Here is a 14,088-nt window from a genome sequence, read left to right on the forward strand (position 1 = left end):
TTGAGAAATAAAAACTCCACGGGAAAAGTGATCCACCCGTGGCTAACTAAAGAAGTTAAGGATAGTATTTGAGTAAAAGAAGAGGCCTATAATTTTGCCAAGAGTAGTAAGTCTGAGGATTGGGAGAGTTTTAGAAAGCAGCAAAGGACCACCAAAAAATTGATTAAAAAGAGAGAAAATAGAATATGAAAGTAAACTATCAAGAAATAAAAAATGGATTGTAAGAGCTTCTACAAGTATGTAAAAAGGAAGAGAGGAACAAAAGTAAACGGTTCTCCCTGAGACAGGAGAAATTATAATAGGGAATCAGGAAATGGCAGGTGTTAAAACAAGTATTTTGTATCTGTCTTCACAGTAGAAGACACAAAAAGCATACCAAAAATAGTGGGGAACCAAGGGGCTAATGAGAGTGAGGAAGTTAAAACAATTAATATCAATTAATAGAGGAAAAAGTACTTGAGAAACTAATGGGTCTAAAAGCAGATAAATCCCCTGGACCTGATGGCCTACATCCGAGGGTTCTAAAAGAGGAGGCTGCAGAGATAGTGGATGCATTGGTTATGATCTTCCCAAATTTTCTAGATCCTAGAACGGTCCCAGTGGATTGGAAGGTAGCAAATGTAACCCCACTATTCAAGAAAGGAGGGAGAGAGAAAACACGGAACTACAGGCCAGTTAGACCGACATCAGTTGTCAGGAAAATGATGGAATCCATTATTAAGGCGGTTATTGAAGGGCACTTAGAAAATCTCAATGCAATCAGGCAAAGTCAACACGGCTTTGTGAAAAGGAAATCGTGTTTGACAAATTTATTAGAGTTCTTTGAGGAAGCAACAAGCAATGTGGGTAAAGGGGATCCTGTGGATGTGGTGTACTTGGATTTCCAGAAGGCTTTTGACAAGGTGCCACATCAAAGGCTATTACACAAAATAAGAGCTCATGGTGCAGGGGGTAACATATTAGCATGGATAAAGGATTGGTTAGCTAACAGGAAACAGAAGTAGGCATAAATGGGTCATTTTCAGGTTGGCAAGATGTAACGACTGGAGTGCCACAGGGATCAGTGCTTGGACTTCAGCTATTTACAATTGATTGGCACCCCATCCACCACCCTAAACATTCACTCCCTTCACCACCAGCACACCGTGGCTGCAGTGTGTACCATCCACAGGATACACTGCAGCAACTCACCAAGGCTTCTTCGACAGCACCTCCCAAACCCGTGGCCTCTACCACCTAGAAGGACAAGGGCAGCAGGCACATGGGAACAACACCACCTGCACGTTCCCCTCCAAGTCACACACCATCCCGACTTGGAAATATATTGCTGTTCCTTCATCGTCGCTGGGTCAAAATCCTGGAATTCCCTACCTAACAGCACTGTGGGAGAACCTTCACCACACGGATTGCAGCGGTTCAAGAAGGCGGCTCACCACCACCTTCTCAAGGGCAATTAGGGATGGGCAATAAATGCTGGCCTTGCCAGCGATGCCCACATCCCATGAACGAATAAAAAAAAATCTATATCAATGACTTGGATGAAGGGACCGAATGTATGGTTGCTAAATTTGCTGATGATACAAAGATAGGTAGGAAAGTAAGTTGTGAAGAGGACATAAGGAATCTGCAAAGGGATATAGATAGGTTAAGTGAGTGGGCAAAAATTTGGCAGATGGAGTATAATGTGGGAAAATGTGAACTTGTCCACTTTGGCAGGAGGAATAGAAAAGCAGTATATTATTTAAATGGAAAGTAGGGTTGAGGTCACAATCAGATCAGCCATGATTTTATCAAATGGCAGAGCAGGCTCGAGGGGCCGAATAGCCTACTCCTGCTCTTAATTCGTATGTTCATATGTAGTATATTCGGATTTTGAAAAGGCATTAGATAAGGTGCCACATAAAAGGTTTTTACGCAAGGTAAGGGCTCATGGCCTTGGGCGTAATATATTAGCATGGATAGAGGATTGGTTAATGGACAGAAAACAAAGAGTAAGGATAAACGGGTCATTTTCAGGTTGGCAGGCTGTAACTAGTGGGGTGCCGCAAGGATCAGTGCTTGGGCCTCAGCTATTAACAATCTATATTAATATCTTGGATGAAGGGACCGAATGTAATGTATCCAAGTTTGCTGATGATACAAAGCTAGGTGGGAAAGTAAGTTGTGAGGAGGACATAAGGAGTTTGCAAAGGGATATGGACAGGTTAAGTGAGTGGGCAAGAAGGTGGCAGATGGAGTATAATGTGGGGAAACGTGAGGTTATTCACTTTGGTAGGAAGAATAGAAAAACAGAATATTTTTAAAATGTTGGTGTTCAGAGAGACTTGGGTGTCCTCATACAAGAAACACAAGAAGTTAGCATACAGGTACAGCAAACAATTAGGAAGGCAAATGGCATGTTGGTCTTTATTGCAAGTGGTTTGGAATGCAAGAGTAAGGAAGTTTTACTGCAATTGTACTGGGCTTTGGTGAGACCTCACCTGGAGTACTGTGTACAGTTTTGGTCTCCTTATCTAAGGAAGGATATACTTGCCTTAGAGGCGGTGCAACGAAGGTTCATTAGATTAATTCCTGAGTTGAGAGGGTTGTCCTATGAGGAGCGATTGAGCAGAATGGGCCTATACTCTTGAGTTTAGATGAATGAGCGGTGACCTCATTGAAACAGGTAAGATTCTGAGGGGGCTTGACAGGGTCGAATGCTGAGGGGTTGTTTCCCATGGCTGGAGAGTCTAGAACTGGGGGACATAGTCGCAGGATAAGGGATCGGCCATTTAAGACTGAGATGAGGAGGAATTTCTTCAGAGGTTAGTGAATCTTTGGGGTAATACTGCACCTCCCTGCGCACACACTGAACCCCTTGTTTGGACCCATGAAATAACTGGGAAAGTTGGACCATATTGGTGGCTACCAAGGTCATGGTGTTACCGGAATCAGTCAGCGCAGTTGCCTCTTTACTATTTAATATTTTAAACTTTGTTATCAAGTATGTTACAATATCCCTTCACAGCTTCTTGCTGCCCTTCAGCAGTCCACTTCCCCCATACCGTTTCACCGGATTGCCGCGATTCTTCGGGCTAGGAGGGCACCATAGGCTCCTGGAGGGAACATCCCCTCGATCACAAGCCAGTTACTCCATCGCCAGATGTCACTCTACCAAGGCCACCAACTCCTGGCACTTCGCTGGCTCTCCTTGTCTAATCTATCTCCTGATGTTCGAGGGTAGAGCTTGGATAAACCGATCCATGACAACCAGCTCCACCATCTTACATCGAGTTACACTGAAACACAGAAACAGGCCATTCGGCCCAAATGGTCTATCCCGGTGTTAATGCTCCACACAAGCCTCCTCCCTCCCTAATTCACGAACCCTATCAGCACATCCTTCTATTCCTTTCTCTCTCATGTGTTTATCTAGCTTCCCCTTAAATGCATCTATGTTATTTGCCTCAACTACTCCTTGTAGTGAGTTCCACATTCTCACCACTCTCTGGGTAAAGAAGTTTCTCCTGAGTTCCCTATTGGATTTATTAGTGACTATCTTATATTACCTCTAGTTTTGGACTCCCCCCACAAGTGGAAACATTTTCTCTAAGTCTACCCCTTCAAACTCTTTCATAATCTTAAAGACCCCTATTAGGTCACCCCTCAGCCTTCTCTTTTCTGGAGAAAAGAGCTCCAGATGGTTCAGCCTTTCGTGACAAGGATATCATCTCAGCTCTGGTATCATGCTTGTGAATCTTTCTGGCACCCCCTCCAATACCTCTACATCCTTTCTATAATATCGAGACCAGGGGTGATTTTAAACCCCAAGAGCGGGTGGGTTGGGGACGCGTGGGAGTTGAAAATAGTTGTTTTTTGGGTCGCGATCATAACCTGGCTTTATTTCCGGGTTTAACATCGGCGTGGAAAGGCCCAGGCTTCCCACTGGGAATGCAAAGTCCGAAAAGTTTGCGGTTGCAACCCAAAAAAACAACTATTTTCAACTCCCACTCGCCCCCAATCCACTCGTTCTTGGGGATTAAAATCACCCCCCAGATTTCTGTACAGTACTCTAACCAAGGTTCTACACAAGTTTAACATAACTTCTTTGCTTTTTAATTCTATCCCTCTAGAAATGAACCCTAGTGATTGATTTGCCTTTTTTATGGCCTTATTAACCTGCGTCATTATTTTTAGAGATTTTGTTTCTGTTCCCCCAGATCCCTTTGCTCCTCTACCCCATTTAGACTCTTATTATCCAAGCAGTGTGTGGCCTCCCTATTCTTCCTACCTAAATGCACCACCTCACACTTACTTAGATTGAAATTCATTTGCCAATTACACGCTCATTCTGCAAGTTTATTAATGGCCTCTTGCATTTCAACACATTTTTCCTTTGTATTAACTACACCCCTCAATCTTTGCTGGGTTATTTGTCTCGGGCTGCAGCCATCATTGGCCCAGGTATATCAGGTTGTACATCTGTGAGCTTGGAGGTTTTCCCACCTCATAGACCCAGGATTGGAACTGTCGAGCTCTCACCCTGGGGGTTACTCCAGTACGGGCCCAGATTTCCTCTTTCAGTGTCTGATAATCAGCTTCATCCATCCGTTCCAAGTTAAAGTACGGCGTTTGGGATTCTCCCAATAAACAAGAGCCACAATCCCTGCCTGCTGTTCTTTTGACCACTTTTCCTACTCTGCACATCATTTGAAGGCCAGAATATAAGCCTCCATATCATCATCCAGTCATCTTCGGCAATAAACTACGCCAGAGAGGCTGTGGGTCTGTCGCCTGGGATCCTTCCAACACCAGTCTCTGCATCAAATTCTGTTTCTCAAGCTCAGTTCTTTCCACTTTCACCATCATGATCTGATTCTTTTCTTGTTGGAGTCCCAGAATCTTGTTAGTCTGCTGCTGTTGTGCCAGTGTGAAAACTCTCAGTATTTCCTCCATGATGCTGGGCCTTGGCCTTTCTCAGAGTGCCAAAATCCCACTTCTGACACCACGTGTAACAAGTTGAAGCAGGCCCAGGACCCAGTGGTCAATTAGACACACTAGAGCTTAAAACAAGTGAGGTTGGTTCACCCATGACAGTTGTGACAGCGATGAACCAGGATTACTTTCCAACATTCGCCTTCTTCCACTCTACCAACCTCTCTCCAATTGATCTATTTCCCTGCCTTTCATCCTTCCAGGCTGAGAGTCGTTCCTGATTAAAGGCAATTAAGGTCAACAATTTCTTAAAGCTATACAGCCTTGCCTTGGTCATTCTGACATTCCTTACAATTTCTTAAAGCTGTGCCCCTTTCGCTGATACAGAGCTCTCAAAAGCCTGTGGCACACATATCGTCCCTCTCTCACTCTGTCACATATCGTCCCTCTCTCACTCTGTCACATATCGTCCCTCTCTCACTCTGTCACATATCGTCCCTCTCTCACTCTGTCACATATCCTCCCTCTCTCACTCTGTCACATATCCTCCCTCTCTCACTCTGTCACATATCCTCCCTCTCTCACTCTGTCACATATCCTCCCTCTCTCACTCTGTCACATATCCTCCCTCTCTCACTCTGTCACATATCCTCCCTCTCTCACTCTGTCACATATCCTCCCTCTCTCACTCTGTCACATATCCTCCCTCTCTCACTCTGTCACATATCGTCCCTCTCTCACTCTGTCACATATCCTCCCTCTCTCACTCTGTCACATATCCTCCCTCTCTCACTCTGTCACATATCGTCCCTCTCTCACTCTGTCACATATCGTCCCTCTCTCACTCTGTCACATATCGTCCCTCTCTCACTCTGTCACATATCGTCCCTCTCTCACTCTGTCACATATCGTCCCTCTCTCACTCTGTCACATATCGTCCCTCTCTCACTCTGTCACATATCGTCCCTCTCTCACTCTGTCACATATCGTCCCTCTCTCACTCTGTCACATATGTCGCTCTCTCACTTTGTTACAACAGGTAAACCATTGAACAGATCATAGAATCATAGAATGATAATGGTAACAGCTCAGAAGGAAGCCATTCGGCCCATCGAACCCGTGCCGGCTCTGTGTAAGAGCAATCCAGTTAGCCCCATTTCCTGAACTTTCCCCGTAGCCCTGCAAATTTTTTCCCTTCAAGTATTTATCCAATTCCTTTTTGAAAGCTACAATTGCATCTACTTCCACCACCCTTTCAGACAGTGCATTCCAGATCATAACTACTCGCTGCATAAATTTTTTTTCTCATGTCACCTTTGGTTCTTTTGCGAATTATGTAAATCTGTTTCCTTTGGTTCTCGACTCTTCCGCCGATGGGAATAGTTTCTCATTATTTACTTTATCTAAACCCTTCATGATTTTGAACACTTCTATTTAATCTCCTCTCAGCCTTCTCTGCTCTAAGGAGAACAACCCCAGATTCTCCCGTCTCTCCACATAACTGAAGTCCCTCATCCCTGGAACTATTCTAGTAAATCTCTTCTGCACCCTTTCTGAGGCCGTAACACCCTTCGTGAAGTGCAGTGCCCAGAATTGGACACAATTCTCCAGTTGTGTCTGAACCAGTGTTTTATAAAGGTTTATCATAACTTCCTTGCTTTTGTACTCTATGCCTCTATTTATTTATAAACCCCTGGATCCTGTATACATTTTTAACTGCTTTCACAACCTGTCTTGCTGCCTTCAAAGGTTTGTGCACATATACCCCCCAGATCTCTCTGTTATTGCATCCTCTTTAGAATTGTACCCTTCAGTTTATATTGCCTCTCCTCATTCTTCCTACCAAAATGTATCACTTTGCACTTCTCTGCGTTAAATTTCATCTGCCATGTGTCCAATGCAGACACGTCCCCTCAAAGAAAAGGGGTGGCACTGCCAAATTTAGAGCCCCCTGGTTGTCTAGAAGTATACGGGGCAAGATTAAGCAGAAAAAGAAAGCTTATGACTGTCACAGAAAACTAAATACTGCAGAAAGCCAAGAGGCGTATAGAAAGTACAGGGATGACGTAAAATAGGAAATAAGGAAAGCAAAGAGAGAGCATGAAAAAATATTAGCTAGTAAGATTAAAGAAAACCCAAAGATGTTTTATCAGTACATTAAGAACAAGAGGATAGCTAAGGAAAAGGTGGGACCTATCAGGGATGATAAGGGTAACTTGTGTGTAGAAGCAGACGATGTGGGTAGGGTTTAAAATGAATATTTTGTCTCCGTATTCGCAAAGGAAAGGGATGATCTGGACATAGTAGTTAAAGAGGAGAGGTGTGAAATATTGGATAAGGTAAACATAATGAGAGAGGAAGTAATGGAGGGACCGGAGTCCTTGAAAGTTGATAAGTCAACAGGGCCAGATGGATTGGTTGTAATCTTCCAGAATTCACTAGATTCTGGAAAGGTCCCAGCGGATTGGAAAACCGCAAACGTAACACCCCTATTCAAGAAGGGAGTGAGACATAAAGCAGGTAACTATAGATCAGTTAGCCTAACATCTGTCATTAGGAAAATGCTAGAATCCATTATTAAGGAAGTAGTAGCAGGACATTTGGAGACTCATAATACAATCAAGGAGAGTCAACATGGTTTTATGAAGGGGAAATCATGAATGAAAAATTTATTAGAGTTCTTTGAGGAAGTAACGGGCAGGGTGGATAAAGGGGAACCAATGGATGCAGTATATTTGGATTTCCAAAAGGCATTCGATAAGGTGCCACATAAAAGATTACTGCACAAGATAAGAGCTCATGGTGTTGGGGGTAATATACTGGCATGGATAGAGGATTGGCTAACTAACAGAAAACAAAGAATCGGGATAAAAGGGTCATTTTCAAAATGGCAATCTGTAACTAGTGGGGTGCCGCAGGGCTCAGTGCTGGGGCCTCAACTATTTACAATATGACTTGGATGAAGGAACAGAGTGTCTTGTGGCCAAATTTGCTGATGATACAAAGATAGGTGGAAAAGCAAGTTACGATGAGGACACAAAGTGTCTGCAAAGGGATATTGACAGGTTAAGCGAATGGGCAAAAATTTGGCAGATGGAATATAATGTGGGAAAATGTGAAGTCATCCACTTTGGGAGGAAAAATAAAAAAGCAAAATATTATTTGAATGGAGAAATTCTACAAAATGCTGCGGTACAGAGGGATCTGGGTGTCCTTGTACATGAAACACAAAAAGTCAACATACAGGTGGAGCAGGTAATCCGAAGGCAAACGGAATATTGGCCTTTATTTCTAGGGGGATGGAGTATAAAAGCAGGGAAGTCATGCTGCAACTGTACAGGGTGCTGGTGAGACCACACCTGGAGTACTGCGTACAGTTCTGGTGCCCTTATTTAAGGAAAGACATGTTGCATTGGAGGCAGTTCAGAGAAGGTTCACTCGGTTGATTCCGGGTATGGAAGGGTTTTCCTATGAGGAAAGATTGAACAGGTTGGGTCTATACTCATTGGAGTTTAGAAGAATGAGAGGAGATCTTATTGAAACATACAAGATTCTGAGGGGACTCGATAGGGTAGATGCTGAGAGGATGTTACCCCTCATGGGGGAATCTAAAACTAGGGGGCATAGTCTCAGAATAAGGGGTCGCCCGTTTAAGACGGAAATGAGGAGGAATTTCTTCTCCCAGAGAGTCGTGAATCTTTGGAATTCTTTACCCCAAAAAGCTGTGGAGGCTGAGTCATTGAATACATTCAAGGCTGAGTTAGACAAATTTTTGATCAGTGAGGGAGTCAAAGGATATGTGGAAAGGGCAGGAAAGTGGAGTTGAGGTAAAAATCAGATCAGCCATGATCTCACTAAATGGCGGAGCAGGCTCAAGGGGCCGAATGGCCTACTCCTGCTCTGATTTCTTATGGTCTTATGGTCTTATGATTGTTTCCTAGGCTATTGAAGGAAGCCAGGGAGGAAATAGCGGATGCTCTCAGGATCATTTTCCAATCCTCACTAGATACAGGGGAGGTACCGGAGGACTGGAAGACGGCAAACAAAGTACCATTGTTTAAAAAGGGTATGAGGGAAAGGCCGAACAATTATAGGCCGGTCAGTCTTACCTCGGTAGTGGGCAAACTATTAGAATCAATACTGAGAGATAGGATAAACTGTCACTTGGAAAGGCATGGTTTGATCAGGGATAGTCAGCATGGATTTGTTCAGGGAAGGTCATGCCTTACAAATCTGATTGAATTCTTTGAGGAAGTGACAAGGAGGATTGATGAGGGTAGTGCAGTGGATGTTGTCTACATGGATTTTAGTAAGGCATTTGACAAGATCCCACATGGCAGACTGGTCAGAAAGGTAAAAGCCCATGGGATACAGGGAAATGTGGTGAATTGGATCCAAAATTGGCTCAGTAACAGGAAACATAGGGTAAAAGTCGATGGATGTCTTTGCGAATGGAAATCCATTTCCAGTGGTGTGCCACAGGGCTCAGTGTTGGGTCCCTTGCTGTTTGTGGTATATATTAATGATTTGGACTTGAATGTAGGGGGCATTATTGGCAAATTTGCAGACAACACAAAAATTGGCCGTGTAGTTGACAGTGAAGAGAATAGCTGTAGACTCCAAGAAGATACCAATGGGTTGGTGGAGTGGGCGGAAAAGTGGTAAATGGAGTTCAACCCGGAGAAGTGTGAGGTAATGCATTTAGGGAGGGCAAACAGTAAAAGGGAATACGCAGTAAATGGGAATATATTGAGAGGGATGGCAGGACTGACGTATGAGGAGAGATTGGGTTGACTAGGCCTATATTCACTAGAGTTCAGAAGAATGAGAGGTGATCTCATCAAAACGTATAAAATTCTAACAGGACGAGACAGACGAGATGCAGGGAGGAGTTTCCTGATGGCTGTGGAGTCCAGAACCAGGGATCGCAGTCTCAGGATACGGGGTATGCCATTTAGAACCGAGATGAGGAGAAATTTCTTCACTCAGAGGGTGGTGAACCTGTGGAATTCTCTACCACAGAAGGCAGTGGAGGCCAAGTCATTAGATGTATTCAAGAAGGAGATAGATATATTTCTTAATGCTAAAGGGATCAAGGGAAATGGGGAATAAACAGGAACAGGGTACTGAGTTAGACGATCAGTTATGATCATTTTGAATGGCGGAGCAGGCCTGAAGGGCCGAATGGCCTTGTCTTGCACCTATTTTCTATGTTTCCATGAGAGGGGTAGAGGAAGTGAGAGAGCTTGGAGTGCATGTGCACAGGTCCCTGAAGGTGGCAGTACAGGTAGATAAGGTTGTGAAGAAGGCATACGGAATTCTCTCCGTTATTAGCCGAGGTATAGAATACAAAAGTAGGGATGTAATGATGGAACTGTATAAAACACTGGTAAGGCCACAGCTGGAGTATTGTGTGCAGTTCGGGTCACCACATTACAGGAAGGACGTAATTGCTCTGGAGAGAGTGCAGAGAAGATTTACAAGAATGTTGCCAGGGCTTGAAAATTGCAGCTACGAGGAGAGATTGGATAGGCTGGGGTTGTTTTCCTTGGAGCAGAGGAGGGTGAGGGGAGACTTGATTGAGGTGCACAAAATTATGAGGGGCCCAGATAGAGTAGACAGGAAGTACCTGTTTCCTTTAGCGGAGAGTTCAAGAACTGGAGGACATAGATTTAAGCTGATTGGCGGAAGGATTAGAGGGGACATGAGGAAAAACTTTTTTACCCAGAGGGTGATGGGTGTATGGAATTCGTTGCCCAAATAAATTAAATGAACGACAGGTTCAAATTCAAATTGGAGGGTATGACATGATAGCTATCACTGAGACATGGCTGCAGGATGGTCAGGATTGGGAATTAAATATACCGCGTTATAAGGTCAACAGGAGAGATCGGGAAAATGGAAGAGGGGGAGGAGTAGCCTCAGTGATTAGAGATGAAATCACTTCAATGATAAAGTGAGATATAACGAGTGGTAAGCAGCCAAAAGAGACCTTATGGGTTGAATTGAGAAATAGGAAAGGATCTAAGACTATAGTGGGAGTTGTGTATAGGACCCCTGGCAGCAGCTCTGAAGTGCTGGATTGTATAAATGCAGAGATTCGACAAGCGTGTAACAAAGGCATAGTGGTCTTAATGGGGGACTTTAACCTTCACATAGATTGGGAAAAACAGAATAGCAACTGTCAGAAAGGTAGTGAATTTCTTGAGTGTGTCCGGGATAGTTTTCTACAGCAGTATGTCCGAGAGGCAACAAGGGGGCAAGCCATACTAGATTTAGTAATGAGTAATGAACCAGATTTATTTAACAGCTTGACTGTGCGTGAACATCTATCCAATAGCGATCATAACATGATCGAGTTCAATGTAATGTTTGAAAGGGAAAAAAGTGAATCAGCTGCTAAGATTCATCTTCAACCATCTTCAGCCAGAAGTGCCGAGTGGATGATCCATCTCGGCCTCCTCCCGATATCTCCACTGTCACGGAAGCCAGTCTTCGGCCAACTCGATTCACTCCACGTGATATCAAGAAACAGCTGAGTGCACTGGATACAGCAAAGGCTATGGGCCCCGACAACATCCCAGCTGTAGTGCTGAAGGCTTGTGCTCCAGAACTAGCCGCGCCTCCAGCCAAGCTGTTCCAGTACAGCTACATCACTGGCATCTACCCGACAATGTGGAAAATTGCCCAGGTATGTCCTGTCCACAAAAAGCAGAACAAATCCAATCCGGCCAATTACCGCCCCATCAGTCTACTCTCAATCATCAGCAAAGTGATGGAAGGTGTCGTCGACAGTGCTATCAAGCGGCACTTACTCACCAATAACCTGCTCACCGATGCTCAGTTTGGGTTCCGCCAGGACCACTCGGCTCCAGACCTCATTACAGCCTTGGTCCAAACATGGACAAAAGAGCTGAATTCCAGAGGTGAGGTGAGAGTGACTGCCCTTGACATCAAGGCAGCATTTGACCGAATGTGGCACCAAGGAGCCCGAGTAAAATTGAAGTCAATGGGAATCAGGGGGAAAACTCTCCAGTGGCTGGAGTCATACCTAGCACAAAGGAAGATGGTAGTGGTTGTTGGAGGCCAATCATCTCAGCCCCAGGACATTGCTGCAGGAGTTCCTCAGGGCAGTGTCCTAGGCCCAACCATCTTCAGCTGCTTCATCAATGACCTTCCCTCCATCATAAGGTCAGAAATGGGGATGTTTGCTGATGACTGCACAGTGTTCAGTTCCATTCGCAACCCCTCAAATAATGAAGCAGTCCGAGCCTGCAAGCAGCAAGACCTGGACAACTTCCAGGCTTGGGCTGATAAGTGGCAAGTAACATTCGTGCCAGATAAGTGCCAGGCAATGACCATCTCCAACAAGAGAGAGCCTAACCACCTCCCCTTGACATTCAACGGCATTACCATCGCCAAATTCCCCACCATCAACATCCTGGGGGTCACCATTGACCAGAAACTTAACTGGACCAGCCATATAAATACTGTGGCTATGAGAGCAGGTCAGAGGCTGGGTATTCTGTGGCGAGTGACTCACCTCCTGACTCCCCAAAGCCTTTCCACCATCCACAAGGCACAAGTCAGGAGTGTGATTGAATACTCTCCACTTGCTTGGATGAGTGCAGCTCCAACAACACTCAAGAAGCTCGACACCATCCAAGATAAAGCAGCCCGCTTGATTGGCACCCCATCCACCACCCTAAACATTCACTCCCTTCACCACCGGCGCACTGTGGCTGCAGTGTGTACCATTCACAGGATGCACTGCAGCAGCTCGCTAAGGCTTCTTCGACAGCACCTCCCAAACCCGCGACCTCTACCACCTAGAAGGACAAGAGCATCAGGCACATGGGAACAACACCACCTGCAAGTTCTCCTCCAAGTCACACACCATCCCGACTTGGAAATATATCGGCGTTCCTTCATTGTCGCTGGGTCAAAATCCTGGAACTCCCTTCCCAACAGCACTGTGGGAGAAACGTCACCACACGGACTGCAGCGGTTCAAGATGGCGGCTCACCACCACCTTCTCGAGGGCAATTAGGGATGGGCAATAAATGCTGGCCTCGCCAGCAACGCCCACATCCCGTGAACGAATTAAAAAAAAGACATGGGTAAGGCCGACTTCAATGGGATGAGACAGAGACTGTCCACAGTAAACTGGGCAAATCTGTTAATGGGTAAAATGACTGATGATCAGTGGGAAATGTTCAAAGAAACATTTAACGAGATACAGAATCGATTTATACCCCTGAGGGGCAAGAACTCTACTTGCCAAAACAAACAGCCATGGACAATTAAAGAGGTAAGGGACAGTATAAGACATAAGGAAAGGGCATACAAAAAGGCAAAAAATGGCACGGATCCTGGCGAATGGGAAAGATACAAAGATCAACAAAGGGTCACAAAACAGATAGAAAGAGCTACAAAAAGAGAGTATGAAAAGAAACTTGCAAGGGATATCAAAACCAATACGAAGAACTTTTATCGTTATATTAGGAAAAAGAGGGTGGTCAGGAGCAGTGTTGGCCCCTTAAAAACTGAAAGTGGCGATATTGTCATTGACAATGGGGAAATAGCGGACATGTTGAACAATTACTTTGCGTCAGTATTTACAGTCAAAAAAGAGGATAGCATGCCGGAAATCCCAAGAAAACTTATATTGAATCGGGGACAGGGACTCAATAAAATTAACATAAGAAAAGCAACATTAATGAAGAAAATAATAGCACTAAAGAGTGACAAATCCCCAGGACCAGATGGTTTCCATCCCAGGGTTTTAAAGGAAGTAGGTGAGCACATTGCAGATGCCCTAACCTATAATCTTTCAAAATTCTCTAGATTCAGGAACTGTCCCTCTGGATTGGAAAATTGCACATGTCACTCTGCTTTTTAAGAAAGGAGAGAGAGGGAAACCGGGGAATTACAGACCAGTTAGCCTAACATCTGTTGTGGGGAAAATGCTGGAGTCTATAATTAAGGATAGGGTGACTGAACACCTCGAGAATTTTCAGTTAATCAGAGAGAGCCAGCATGGATTTGTGAAAGGTAGGTCGTGCCTGACAAACCTGAATTAATTTTTTGAAGAGGTGACTAAAGTAGTGGACAGGGGAATGTCAATGGATGTTATTTAAATGGACTTCCAGAAGGCATTTGTTAAGGTCCCAC

This window comes from Heptranchias perlo, chromosome 14, assembly GCF_035084215.1.
Source record: "Heptranchias perlo isolate sHepPer1 chromosome 14, sHepPer1.hap1, whole genome shotgun sequence".
Classification (NCBI taxonomy): domain Eukaryota; kingdom Metazoa; phylum Chordata; class Chondrichthyes; order Hexanchiformes; family Hexanchidae; genus Heptranchias; species Heptranchias perlo.